Below are 13,631 nucleotides of genomic sequence, written 5' to 3' on the forward strand. Positions count from 1 at the left end.
CAGGATTGATCTCGGTGGGTTTCTAGTCTCTCATCCACACCCACATCCCCGACCAGGATGGGTGATCCTATATATTTATATTTATATTTATACTTATACTTATATTTATACTTATACTTATACTTATACTTATAATTTATATTTATACTTATACTTATATTTATACTTATACTTATACTTATAATTTATATTTATACTTATACTTATATTTATACTTTTATACTTATATTTATACTTATACTTATACTTATACTTATATTTATACTTATACTTATACTTATATTTATACTTATACTTTATACTTATATTTATACTTTATACTTATATTTATACTTATACTTATATTTATATTTATACTTATATTTATATTTATACTTATATTTATACTTATATTTATATTTATATTTATACTTATACTTATATTTATACTTATACTTATATTTATACTTATACTTTATACTTATATTTATATTTATACTTATATTTATATTTATACTTATATTTATACTTATACTTTATATTTATATTTATATTTATACTTATACTTATATTTATATTTATACTTATATTTATATTTATACTTATATTTATACTTATATTTATATTTATATTTATACTTATACTTATATTTATACTTATACTTTATACTTATATTTATACTTATACTTATATTTATATTTATACTTATATTTATATTTATACTTATATTTATACTTATATTTATATTTATACTTATACTTATATTTATACTTATACTTATATTTATACTTATACTTTATACTTATATTTATATTTATACTTATATTTATATTTATATTTATACTTATATTTATACTTATACTTTATATTTATATTTATATTTATACTTATACTTATATTTATATTTATACTTATATTTATACTTATATTTATACTTATACTTATACTTATATTTATATTTATATTTAATTTCTGGATTCAATTAGCCAATAATTTGCTTAGGAATCTCCTGCAACATATTATTAGAGAGATTAGTCTCTGTTTTCCTTTCTTGTGATGCCGGATTTCATGCCCAACATTACCGGGTTTCATAAAATAACCGGCCCCGTGTTTTCTGTTTTCCGGCAGAGTCTGTGCACGACCGTGTGGTTCCCTATTCTTCTTCAACTCTGACCCCTGTTGCCCCGGCACTGAGCGCGCGCGCACGTGGTCGGCGTGGTGTGATCGCGGCTTCCTTTTGCGGTGCTTGTGGGACTGGACTCCGGCGACCCCCAGCCCTCCGGAGACCACTGTCTTCCGTCTCCCGCTCAGCCTCGACGCCCTTGCCCCCGACCCCTCCGTCACGGGCCTTCGAGCTCCCTGCGCACGCGCCGCGCACCCTCCGTCCCTCTCCGACCTCTCCGCTCCCTGTCCCTGCAGCCCATCTCCCCCAGAGGACGCAGGGCCCGCGGTCCAGGCGGTCCGGGTCTTCCCCCGCGAGGCCGCCTTTGGCCAGGCCGTTCCTGGTTGTGAGTCCCCTGTCTGCGGGGGGCGGTCCAGGGTCAGTGTGCCTGTGCGCCTTCTGCTGGTGCGCCTTCCGCTGCTGCTGCGCTGGCGGGTTGCTGGTCTCCCTCCTGGGGGCACTGACAGGGCCGGGGGTCCGTGCTGCCGACACTGTGCCCCAAGCAGCAGAGTCGGTGCTGGCGACGGGACAACTTCCCAGTCCCCGCTGGTCCGGGCCGGAGGGATGTCAGAGACTGTTTCTGTCGCCTGCTTTGTCCCTCGGGCCTCACGCCCCTGACGCGCCCGAAGGCACGGGGGCGTCCGTCCGTTCACTCGCGCACACGGCGGAATCCACCCACCTGGCGTCCTGCCCGCGGACACGGGGCGTGTCACTGCGCGTTTGTATGTTAACCTCCGCCTCTTAGCCCACGGGGAAGAATCGCAAAGGACACGTGCTCCTGAATGTTTTATGTAGTGTTCGTGCTGTAGATACGTTTTTGTCTGAGCCTTGCGGCCGATTCGGCCAATCTGATTTACAGGAAATGTTTGTCATTTAACCAAAACGGCAAACCTGTCTTCATTGTCAAAATATAAACAGTTATCAGACTTACTTTCCGTCAGAAACGTACGAATGGGAGGGCTCTGTGCTTATCTCCATGACAACCACTGCACTCTCGAGCTCCGTGTCCGAGGTGGATGGCGAGGAAGGGGGACAGACAGAGAGACAAAGACAGGCGGCGGGGCCTCGCGTGGTCGCCGGGGTGGACGGGCCCCACGTCCCGCAGTGGTTCTCGGCCGAGCCTCGCCGGGGCGCCGGCCCCGCCCGCCCGGGCTCTGCGTGTGGAACCGCGTCTCTGCGCGCGGAGCTGTGTTGAGACCCAGGAGCGCCCACCGCTGCGGAGGGACAGCGGTGTCCCTTTCTCCCCAGAGGACGACTGTCCGGGAGGCGGGGGTGACCGAGCAGGAGGGGGCAGGCCTCTCTCGCAAGGACCCCCGATTGCGGACGGAGTGCCGGGGGCCGGGGGGGGGGGCCGGGAGGAACCGCCTCCCGTGTGCGCGTGGGCGTGGCTGCTCGGACTGCGGGGTGCGGCGCGTCTGCAGCGCCGCGGGGTCGTTCCGGAGCTTCCCGGAACTTTCCGGAGTGGGTGGCCACACTTCACTCTGTGGTTCGCGCGTGGGACCCACTGCTCCACCCCCTCTTCCCCGTGTCAGATTTTAAGCTTTAAACCGTCTGGTGTCTGCGCCGTTTTATCCCTTCGTCACCTAAACTTGCGTCTTGTCTTCCCCTCGGGAGTGGAGAGACCGAGGCTCTGGGTGCGCGTGGGTGGCCACTGGGGAGTCCATTCCGGGAGCCGGCAGTCACTGGCCAGTTTCTGGCGTCGATGCTTTCAGCGCGCGGCGCTCCACCTGCCCCGAAGTCCGCCTCCCCCTGCGGACACGCTGCGGGTTTTCCTCCGGCGGGGGTGCCCCTCCTCTCCTTCTGAAGAAACCCTGCGCACCCGGGCGGCTGTGGGTCTGCCGCAAACGCGGCAGCAGATCGTGCGGGGAACTCCGCGTGCCCCGCACCGGGACCTCTCTCCCCGTCACGTGTCTGCTCACGCGGGTCCAGCGCGACCTGCCGTGACCCGGGGAGGTCCACCCCGCAGCCGCGTCGCCTCGCCGCGGGGCTTTCGGGGTCCCCGGGTCTCCTCCTCCAGGCGTCACAGCACCGCCGTCCCCGCGTCCCCCTTGGCTCCCTGTGGCTCCGCTGCCCCGGTTCGATGACCTTAGTGATTCGGAGGAAGAGCGACCGAGTGTCCTTCAGCTGGAGCGCAAGCGGCGTCTGTCTCACAGCTGTTTGGGGGCAGAGCCTCGCAGGAGGACGTTGCCCCTCTCGTCCCCACTCCAGTTCTCCTCTCGGAAAAAGAAAGTCAGGAATGCACGGGGAGACGCCCCTTTCCCCTGGTCTCCACTCTGTTGCACCACTGGTCTGAGAGCAAACGCAAGTCCACTCCCCGGTCCGAGCTGGGTCCCAGGCGCTGCCAGATGGCGCCTCGCCGTCTGATGAGGGGCCGCCCGCCCTGCGAGTCCCCAGAACCGGCAGTTTCTTCTGCCGTAGAGAATGCTGAGTAAAAAACAAACCAGGAGTTTCGGTCCATGCCTAGTAAAAAAATCCATACTTCCGTGGGGCTGTTTCAAATAAACGCCCCAAGAGATCAAAAACCTGTCTTAAACAGATCACACTGTCTTGTGGAATAACCTCACGCGAGTACAGTGTAAATGAACACCATCTTTCATGGACTAACGTCTGTTTGAAAATTCTGTCTACACAACAGTGGAGGGAGAATCGTAAACCTCTGATCCTTCTATTGTCCTGGCCCTTCAAAAGGCATTGTTCTTAAAATCTGCTTTATTTAGGTCCTGAAGCCATTTTACATACTACAGTTTTGCTTTCAAAGGCCACGAGCAAGAGTAAATACGCCTATTTCGGCACCAGAAAAAGCTCTCAGTCACGCTTAGCGACAGTCTCTGCCCGGGCCGCTGGCTCCCTTCGCGGCGGATCGCCGAAGCGCACCTGCGCGTTGCAGGGCGCTGCTCCTTCCCCGGAGCACGGCGCACGGAAGACGCCCCGGGGAGCTCCGCTCCGCGAGCTCCGAGCGGGGGGGCGGGGCCTGGCGTGCGTGGGAGGGCGGGAGCAGATGCCGGTGCGCGCTCCGCTGCCCAGTCTGAGTCCAGGGGAGTCCGATCTGAGCCCGGACGGGAAGCCCGTGTGACTCGGGGGCGACAGGCCACCGTGTTGGGTTGTTCGAGGCCGTGGGGAAGCTGCCAGCAGCCGGCGTTTCCAAGTCTGTTGAGACCTCATCCGCCAGTAGAGCTTCGGAAACTGTGGGACCTGATACAGAGTTTCCAGCTCTTGTCTTTCCCAACTCTGTTACATAACAGCAGAATCTCTCCATTAGAAATGCTTGAGGAAGGTCTAGTCGCAGCCGACACTACGCTAAACGCGGGGGCTGCCAGGGCGAATCCCGGTCCCGATGAGCCCACGCCGTAGCTGGGGTGAGGCGCCGTCCCAGAGACACAGCCACAGCCGGGCCGGGTGCTCCGAAGACCTCGCCCCCGTGCGAGAGTCCGAGGTAGTGATCTTGCAGCGACACGTGAAGGGGAGGCACGCGGTTGTCATCCTCGTGGCCGCCAGGCGCCAGGCACCGTTCTGAGCGTATTGTTGCTGTCCCAGCACTCGACCCCCCATGCAGCTGGGGGGGACCTTTCTGTCCCTGCTTTGAGGGTGTGGGGACTGACGCAGACGGGCGACCTGCCCTTGGTTTGGTTTCCTGCCTTGCCGGTGGTACCGCCTGCATGTCCCCGTCAGGAGCAGCACGGCCGAAGCCGGAGACCAGGGCTGGCCGTGGACCAGCAAAGGGGGCCAGTCTGCGAAGGCCCTTTCCCAGGGTAGGCGCGTCGGAAGGGGTGGGTCAGTTCGGCTCTCTGCCCGGAGACGCCGAGGAGACAGGACTGCAGTTAGAGGACGACTGTGCGTTTCTAGCACCACAGTCTTAGACGCACACTCAGTGACAGTCTTGGACGCACACTCAGTGACAGTCTTGGACGCACACTCAGTGACGGTCTTAGACGCACACCCTGTGACAGTCTTAGATGCACACTCAGTGACGGTCTTGGACGCACACCCAGTGTCTTGGACGCACACCCAGTGACGGTCTTAGACGCACACTCAGTGACAGTCTTGGACGCACTCTCAGTGGCAGTCTTAGACGCACTCTCAGTGACAGTCTTGGACGCACACTCAGTGACAGTCTTAGATGCACACTCAGTGACAGTCGTAGACGCACACCCAGTGACGGTCTTGGACGCACTCCCAGTGGCAGTCTTAGACGCACTCTCAGTGACATTCTATAGAGCCTCCTCCGGACTCTCACGGCACTGCATCCCGTGCCCCTCTCCCTTGCCGTGAGCGCACGGAAACCGCACAGCCCCCAAACGGGAGCTGGCACGCAGAGATGTGCGGGCCTCCCCTGGTGCTGGCGGCCCGAAGGCAATCTGGAATTCCCTTTGTTTGAGAAGGCATTCATTTATTTATTCAGTTTGCTTGTTTAAAGGCAGCTAAGAATGAATTATAAATGTGGAAGAAAATGTTCCATATCGCTGCTGATCTGACCCACTCTGAGCAAGGTGACAAGGTCGAGAGGACGCTAAAGAGAAGGAAAAGCTTCAACACTTACCAATAAACATTTAATTTGACTTTAATGGGAACTATTGATGTGAAGGAAATGAAAATTGATCGCCGAAGTCCCCAGGATTCAGAGCAGCCTGAGAAAACGACGCCCGGTTTCCGTGGGTCTGGGGCGGGAGCGTCTCCGACAGCGCCTCCTTCGCTGGCCTTCGACCCCCCGGCCGTCCTGGGCCCCGGCTCACTTGTCAGCCCCGGGAGGGGGCAGCAGCGCTTTGTAACAGTGACCCGGCCGCATCCGCACAGGGGGAGCCACTTCTAAACCAACACCAGCACACCTGCCCCGAGCCTTGCTCCTGGGAGGCCTCCCACCAGTGACAGCTTTTCCCAGGGAAGACGGCGGTGGTGACGCGGGCAGAGGTGTGGACCCGGGGGCCAGGCTGGTGTCTCGCGGGCAGCCACAGAGCATGCGCCCTGGGCCTTCGCCCGTGCAGCGGACGTGCGTCAGGCAGAGCCTGGGAGGTGGGCGGCACGTCGGCTGTGCCGCATTGTTTTTGTTCCTTCCGTGTTCGCGTCCGTGGTGGACGGTGCACCACAAGGACGCAGCGGGGGGCGGGGCCCTGCGCCCCGCTGGGCTGTGCGGAGCTGGAGCTCGGCGAGGCGAGCGGGCGCAGCGCATTCAGGCGGCACGGTGCCTGCGGCCTCGCCGCGCCGCTCTGCTCCCTGGGTGCGGGCGAGACAGCGGGCAGCGGGCGGCTGCCCTGAAGGCAGACGCGCACACGCGCACAAGCGCATGTGGGAGAAGCTGGCGCAGCCCGGCCTCCGCGCAGCGCGCCGGACCGGTGAAAACCTTGGGGGCGCTGTTTGGCCAAAAATACTAACTGTCGAAGAGAAGCTGATCAAGTGCGTCTCTAGGAAAGAGGAGCCCGCTGACATCTCTCTGTGCTTATTTGTATCTGCTCGAATATAAAACGCCATGGCTCTCCATCTTTAATACCCAGGGGATTTATAAGCATATTGCTTCAATAAAACTTGGTTCATCGCACTGTACGCGGATCAGATATGCATATTTAATTACTCCGAAAGTAATTTACTTGTACAGATGGTGGTATTAGAGGGTCTTACTTCGATTTAAATTGCTTTCATTGGAAAAAAAAGCACTGCTTGGCTATGATTTCCAAGTAAAAATTTAACTTTTACAACATATGGAATATACGTGCCTGTAGTGATTATACATGAATAATCCCCCACATGCACGATGAACATTATTTTAAATATTCGAAACAACCGACGGGAAGCAGCGTGATAACGAGATAATTCAAGGGTCCTTCAGACAGACGCGCGGCTGCGGGTGTTGGGAACTCGGAGCTTGCGGCCAGAGTCCGGAAAAGCGCTTCAGAAAGAGCTGGTGGCTGGGAGCCGTGAGCAGGCTCCGGGGCAGAGGCTGCGGCCAGCTCCGGGGTCGCGGGAGCCTCCAGCGCCGCCTCCGCATGTGACACCGAAGGAAGCCAGGACACAGTCTGCGGGCCGCGTCCCTGGGCAGACCCCAGGGAGTCCCTCTCGAGCGCCCCCCAGCGGGGACTCAGCCACTCGGCGCACCCTTCTGCTCTGGGAAGGAAAGGCGATGCTCCCCTGGCAGCCACGTGGTGGCTTCTGACGCGCACGCGCAGGAAAACCGCCGCCGTCGGAGGCGGGCGGTCCCCGAGGAGGACCAACGGCGCCCAGCGTGTTGTGCCGATGACCGCACGGCAGCTGGGCGCCGACGGTGGGGAGGGCGTGGCTGCTCCGCACCGGGCACTGCCGTCTCTGACGAGCCGTAAACTGTGCCCGGGTCCGTCCCTCCTCCCCGCACCTCTTCCTGGCGCCCCGCGTCTCGGAGGCCGCGCGGGGCCGTCCGCTGCTCCGTTACCATGGTGAGCAGCCGCGTGTCCCTGGAAGTGAACGGCCACCACCCACACGATGGCTCCCAAGTGGCCTCGACATGAGTCCCCTCCCCCGCCTTTAGACAACACCCTGGGGTTTTTTTTTTTTATATAAACACGAATTTTCTTCTTCCACACAGCATGACAAAACCTTTCTGCTGCCCTCTCTCAATCTGCCTTTTAAACCGAGTCTGTGCACTACGGGCCACGGCGAGCAGAGACACGGAGTCCAGTCTGATGCGCAGAGGGACAGTCTGAAGGGAAGGCCAGGGTGGGTCCCGCTGCCCGGCCACAGAAACGCTGCGCGTTTTCTCTGTGCTGCAGGCCGCGATGCTTTTCCGGGGAGCTGGTTTTGTTTCACAAGCCTTGCTTCACGAGTGAAGTCGTATCAGCATCAAACGTCTTTGCGACGGCACGTTTATTTGTATGCACACACACAATAAGCGTGTGCTGTGACACTTCGGAGATTGCGTTGCAAGATCCACCTTGAGCACGGAAGCGAGAACCCAGACAGAAAACCACCTGGGCAGTGTGCGCACGCGTGGGGGTTTCCAGGTGCGATATCTCTGCCGTGCGGAGTCGTGTATGCCCCCGGAGCAAACTTTCAGCCCTGCCCTGCTGCGCGTCTGCATCTCTTATGTAGACGTGCACACGCATGCACACGCATGCACACACACGCACACACGTGCACATGCACACACAGAGAGAGAGACTGTGTCCTGCATTGCTAATCTCACCACCAGGCTGGAAACCGTGCAGCCGAGTGGGTTCAGGCATGCTCCCCTCTCACCTCACCGCGGGTCGAGACCCTTGGGCGTGGGCATTGCCCCCCAGTGTGCCTGATGATAGCATCTCCAGTGATAGCAAACACGGGGTCTCGGGGTAAAGTCCCCCCAGTTAACCCGCAGCACCCAGTTCCTTTCCCACTCGAGCCGACAAGGATGGCCCAACCTCTGCCACTTAAAACGAGGTTTGCTCCGCCTGCCTCGGGCTCGGCCTGGGAAGGACTGGGCTGGACCGTGAGCCTGGAGCTGGGTGCACAGTTCCCCTGTCACTCGGGGTGACTGCACTGTCACCTTCTCACCGGGGCTGAGATACTCCCCCCCTTTCTCGGAGGAGGAGAGCACGGGGCGCGGTGGGAGGCGGCGGGGAGCAGCGGGGGAGCAGCGGGTGAGCAGAGTGTCCTGGCCGCGCTGTGGGCCCAGCGCCCCCACGGGCCCTGTCCTGAGCCGCCCGGTGCAGGGCTCCCCGGTGCCCACGAGGTGACGGCCACGGGGGCACGGTGGTGGCGCACCGGGGACACAGTGGTGCCCCTGAGACCGGCAGGGGGCGACGTGCTGTGTTTGAGAACTCAAGCAACAGAAGAAGAAGAAGGCTGACCAAATACATCCCAGACTCTCACTGCGCTTCTTTCTTTACTCTTGTCGCTGCACATTCTCAGTTCTAAGGGCGCCCCCATCTGACTCCTTCTGTTGACCTTCACGTTGCAGCAACGGAGAGCAGCGCCGTGTCGTTTTCCGATATAATAGAGCCGCGGAAGTGTGATGGCCGACGCCCCGCTGGGGAGAATGACGGCGCGTAAACAGGGCACAGATGAGCCCCTTCCTGTGCGGTCAACAGGGGAGAAGAACGGAGCACTGGCCGGCGGAGTGGAATCAAAGTGCACACGAGAGCTCCGGGCAGGAGTCCACTCTGGCCTCACCTTTTTGGTTCCGATGACTGCCGCCGAAACGACCCTCACGCCCCGTGACGGAAACTGACTTGCTGATTGGGAGAGACCCACGAGGCAGCGGAAGTGTAGCCGGGGCGCCGCCGCCCCTGCCGCAGAAGGTGGGGCCAGCCTGCCCGACCAGGCCCAGCGTGCGTCCGCCGGTGTGCGCCAGCCATCCCGTGCAAGTGAGAAGTGCAGGGCCACTGCACTCACTCATTCATTCGTTTGTTCGTTCAAATGTGACTACGGCTTCCTGCGTGTAAGTGCTCGGTGGCCTGGGAAACCAGCGGCGTCACAGCTGAGCGAGGAACACGACTCTTGTCACACGGACAGGGTGGACGACTGTGCTGGGGCCTGGCCTCAGCGCAAGAACTCGGAACGGCGGTGAGAGCCACTTGTGTGTTCCCCGGGACAAGGAAAGAGGATTTCCGTTTGTGAATCCCTGCAGGAGACTCGGCTTCGGGGGGGTCGGGGGCTCCCTGGTGAGGAGCAGCCCCTGAGCGGCCACCTCTCTGCCTCGGGGACAGGCAGGCGGGCAGCAGTGGCCGGCTCCGACCCATGGCTTGCACAGGGCGTCGGAGGAGGTGTCCCGTCCGAAGGGGAGAGCAGGGACCCGGGGGACGAACTGGCCATGGGTGTGTTCTCGGCGCCTCGTTAGGCTGGGGCTCATCGGAGGGAGAGACGGGAAGAGGGGTCTGTGTTTAGCTGGGGTCACTTTGTCACGGTTTACTTTTGAGCTTGAAAGTAGTTAAGCTGACCGGGTGTAACGGGACGCCGTTTTCCTTTGGGGACCGGTGGACTCGTCAAAACGAAGCCTTGTTAAGTGGTCAAGAAGGAGTGTGACACGGGGTTAATTGCCAGACGAGTCCATCTTCCATCAGCTCTGGAAATGGAAGACGCAAGTCACTTGGGTTACCGACGATGTCCATGGTTGGTCCTCAGGTAACGCTTTCCTCTCAGGTAACCTTCCCTGGAGTTGCATAAGTGCGGAAATTGCTGCTTTGGAAAATCACTGTCTGGACGGTCAGGGAAGGGGAGAGAACCCAACACTGCGGCCCGGTCGGCGGACGGAAGCCTGGACCGCCTCGGGGGCCAGGGCCTCTCGGCCACGCTCGGCCACGGCTCCGCCGGCCGCAGGGCCCTCCTGGGCCCGGCCCGGCCTCGGGAGTGCAGCCCACCGAGTCCTGGCTCGGGGGGCTGAGGGGGCCGGTGGGAGCCAGCCCCTCCTGGCGGACGAGGGTGTCGCGCAGCCAGCGTGTCCGTTGTCAGACAGGTCCCAGCGACGGCAGAGTCCCTGTCGTTCCCATGGCACCACATCCGGGCCCCGGAGAAGGGAGGTTGTGAGCGAGATGAAGGGTCTGCCTTCCCCGGAAAGTCCTGTTGTAGTTAGGGGACGAACAGCACAGCCTGGCTGCCTGCTTCGGCAAGGCGTTGTTGCAGGGGAGGGAGGGGAGCTGGGAGGGAGGGGAGCTGGGAGGGAGGGGGAGGGCAGAAGGGAGGGGAGCTGGGAGGGAGGGGGAGCTGGAAGGGAAGGGGAGGGGGGAAGGGAGGGGAGCTGGGAGGGAGGGGAGCTGGGAGGGAGGGGGAGGGCGGAAGGGAGGGGAGCTGGGAGGGAGGGAGAGGGGGAGGGAGGGGAACTGGGAGGGAGGGGGAGGGGGAGGGAGACAAGAAGGAGGGAGGGAAGGAGGCACTCCTCTCTGCTGGCGCAGGACCCCCAGCACAGCCCCATGCACTGGCTGGCGCTGGCAGCCCCAGTGCGTGGCGGCTGGCGGGGGGCCTGCAGGGGGGCCCGCAGCGGGGCCTGGGCGGGTGGCCGCGCCGGCAGGCCGGGTCGGTGGCGGGCAGGGCGGTTTTGCTGGAAGTGGGGTTCAGGGAGTGGCCGCCTCGGGGACCCCACTGTGCTTGACGGATCTTATTGCTGAGCACACCTCAGAAGACCGTGGGGACTCGCGGAAACTCTTACGTGGTGGGGAAAGAGCTCATGACTCTTGAGGGCTCTCTAATAGCAGGTGGGGGCCGCATCAGACACACTAAACACGGGTAATTCATGCCAGAACGACCCACTACCCGTCCGCCCACTGGACCACAGGGCGGCCGAGAAGCAGAGGCTGCGCCTCACGCGTCATCAGCCCCGAACCGATGAGCCGCGAGCACCGTGGCTCTGCTGAGCAGCGTGGAGGCACGGCTGTGCGCGCGTGTCAAAGCCTGTGCCGCGGAGACCCGCAGAGGCCTGTCCATGTGGGCCGAGGAGTGTCCGTGGACGCCTCCTGCTGGTGTGACGTGCGGCAAGGGCCGGAGCCGCAGGAGGGGGGGGGCACGCTGGGCGGCGGACACCAGAGCGAGTAAGACAGGCAGCCCTGGGGCAGGTTCCCGGGCGGAGGGGCGTGCGGGGCGCACGAGTCGGAGATGCGGCAAAGCCAGGCGGCGTCAGTGCCCCCAGACCCCGTGCGCGAGGCGGCTGGAGCGTGTTCCCGGAAAATAGCCGTTAAAGTTATCTCTACAGCACTCGGTAGTATCCTGTCTGCCCCGCTATCTCTCTGAGGTTTTGCCACAATTCCATCACTGTCCCCCCATCTCTGTCAGCTGCGTGTTTTCTTGCCCGCCCCTCCCTCTTTCCTGTGGCCCCTCCTCTTTCCCGTGGACCCTCCCTCTTTCCCGTGGCCCCTCTCTCCCCCGCCCCCTGCCCCAGCCCCTCGCCCTCCGCCCGCCCACCCGGTTCCTCCCCCTCTGCCGGCCTCCCGTTCTCCCTCCCGCCCTCTCGGCGGTGCCTGACCAACGGCCGGGCTATCCTCTTGGGGAGCCATCGTTCGCCAAGGGCCCTGACGCGGCCGTCTCACCCCACAAGGCAGGAGAGACCGTCTGCCCCCCGCCCACCCCGCCCCACCCTGCCCCAGTGCGCGGGGTCAGGCAGTGACAGGGCAGCCTCGGGGCAGCCTGGGGATGAAGCGGCCCCGGATGGCCCAGGAGGAGGAGTCGCCCAGGAAGCTGACGTGTCTCAGCGACCTCTCCTCGACCCTGACTTTTCCATAAATAAATAAATAAGGAAAGGAAAGGTCCTCCGGTCCCAAAGCATCCGTGGGGTCAGGCTGCCGGGCAGGGTCGCTCACGGGTCGTTCGTTCTGAGTGCCTGCTGAGTGCAGGTCCCTTCGCCACACGTTAAGGGGGTGGACAGTGAAAAGGACACACTCGTCCGGGGCAGTGAAGGGGGGGACGGTGGGGGTGCGGGGGCTGGAACAGTGGGGGTGCAGGGGCTGGGACAGTGGGGGTGCGGGGGCTGGGACAGAGGATGCGAAGGGCGGGGCGCACCAGGCGGAGGGGCCGGCATGGACGGAGGCGGGAGCTTCCCAGCGCCAGGGCCCCCTGGGCGGGCTGGAACGCAGGGCGTGGGTGGGCGGAGAGGTCTGTGGAAACGGCGTCACTCCCCTCGCACGTGCAGGACGTGTGAGCAGAGGCGGCGTGGGAGCCTGCCTCGGACACGCCGTGCAGGAGCCGCCCCCTCCGGGCTGTCTTCTCACCCCGGGATTGGAGGGGACCCCTCGGCCAGCGCTCGCACAGAGCAGGTGCGTGCTGGAGTCGCCGCAGAGCGCAGGCAGACGTCACGGGCACAGGCCGGCCAAGGCGCCTCGCGGCTGGCCAGCGAGGCTGCGGCGGGCCCTCCCAGGGGACCCAGGTGTCAGGACCCGGAGCACGAAGCAGAGAGACTTTCCTTCCTGCGTCAGGGGACGTGGGGACCCCGAGCTCTCTTCCTCCCCGAGCCCTCACACTCGCGCTTCGGAAGTGGTCAGCGCGCAGTGAGCGCCAGGTGTCTCGCTGCCGCTCTAGGACCCACCGTGTTTGTTTTCCGCAGCTGGAGTCATGCGCGCTCTCCCACGGAGTGGGGTCTGCATTCTCCTCAGAGCATGAGCGTCCTTGCCAAACTGACCGAGAGGACTGGCGCGCCGTTCTCCGGCCCCTTCGCATGTCCTCTGTTATCGTCTCAACAGTGATTATGATAGTGATGCACAGCGACTCTAGAAGTTTACAAAAACATACAAATAAGTGCAAGTGACAGAATCCCCGAGATGTCGTGGCGGCCGGCGTCCCAGCCTCCGCTCCGTGGGCCGAGCGCAGCCGCAAGAAACAGCAGGCAGCCTGGGTGAGGCCCCGGACCTGCACGCGGATCACTGCAGGCAGCAGTGGGGGGCTCGGGGGGGGGGGGCACACGTGTCACCCACATGGGCCTCTCGCACCTGTGCCCAGGAGTTCCCCAGAGGACCTGCGGTGGGGAATCGTGTTTGTCAGCTGGAGTTCCGTTCTTTCTGGGGTGCAATGCCCCTCGGTCTTCATCGGCAGATTCAAACCATCCCCTCGGACTCCTAAGGGGCGGGGACGG

Source organism: Phyllostomus hastatus, unplaced genomic scaffold (assembly GCF_019186645.2).
Source record: "Phyllostomus hastatus isolate PE091 unplaced genomic scaffold, TTU_PhHast_1.1 phas_scaffold_216, whole genome shotgun sequence".
Classification (NCBI taxonomy): Eukaryota; Metazoa; Chordata; class Mammalia; order Chiroptera; family Phyllostomidae; genus Phyllostomus; species Phyllostomus hastatus.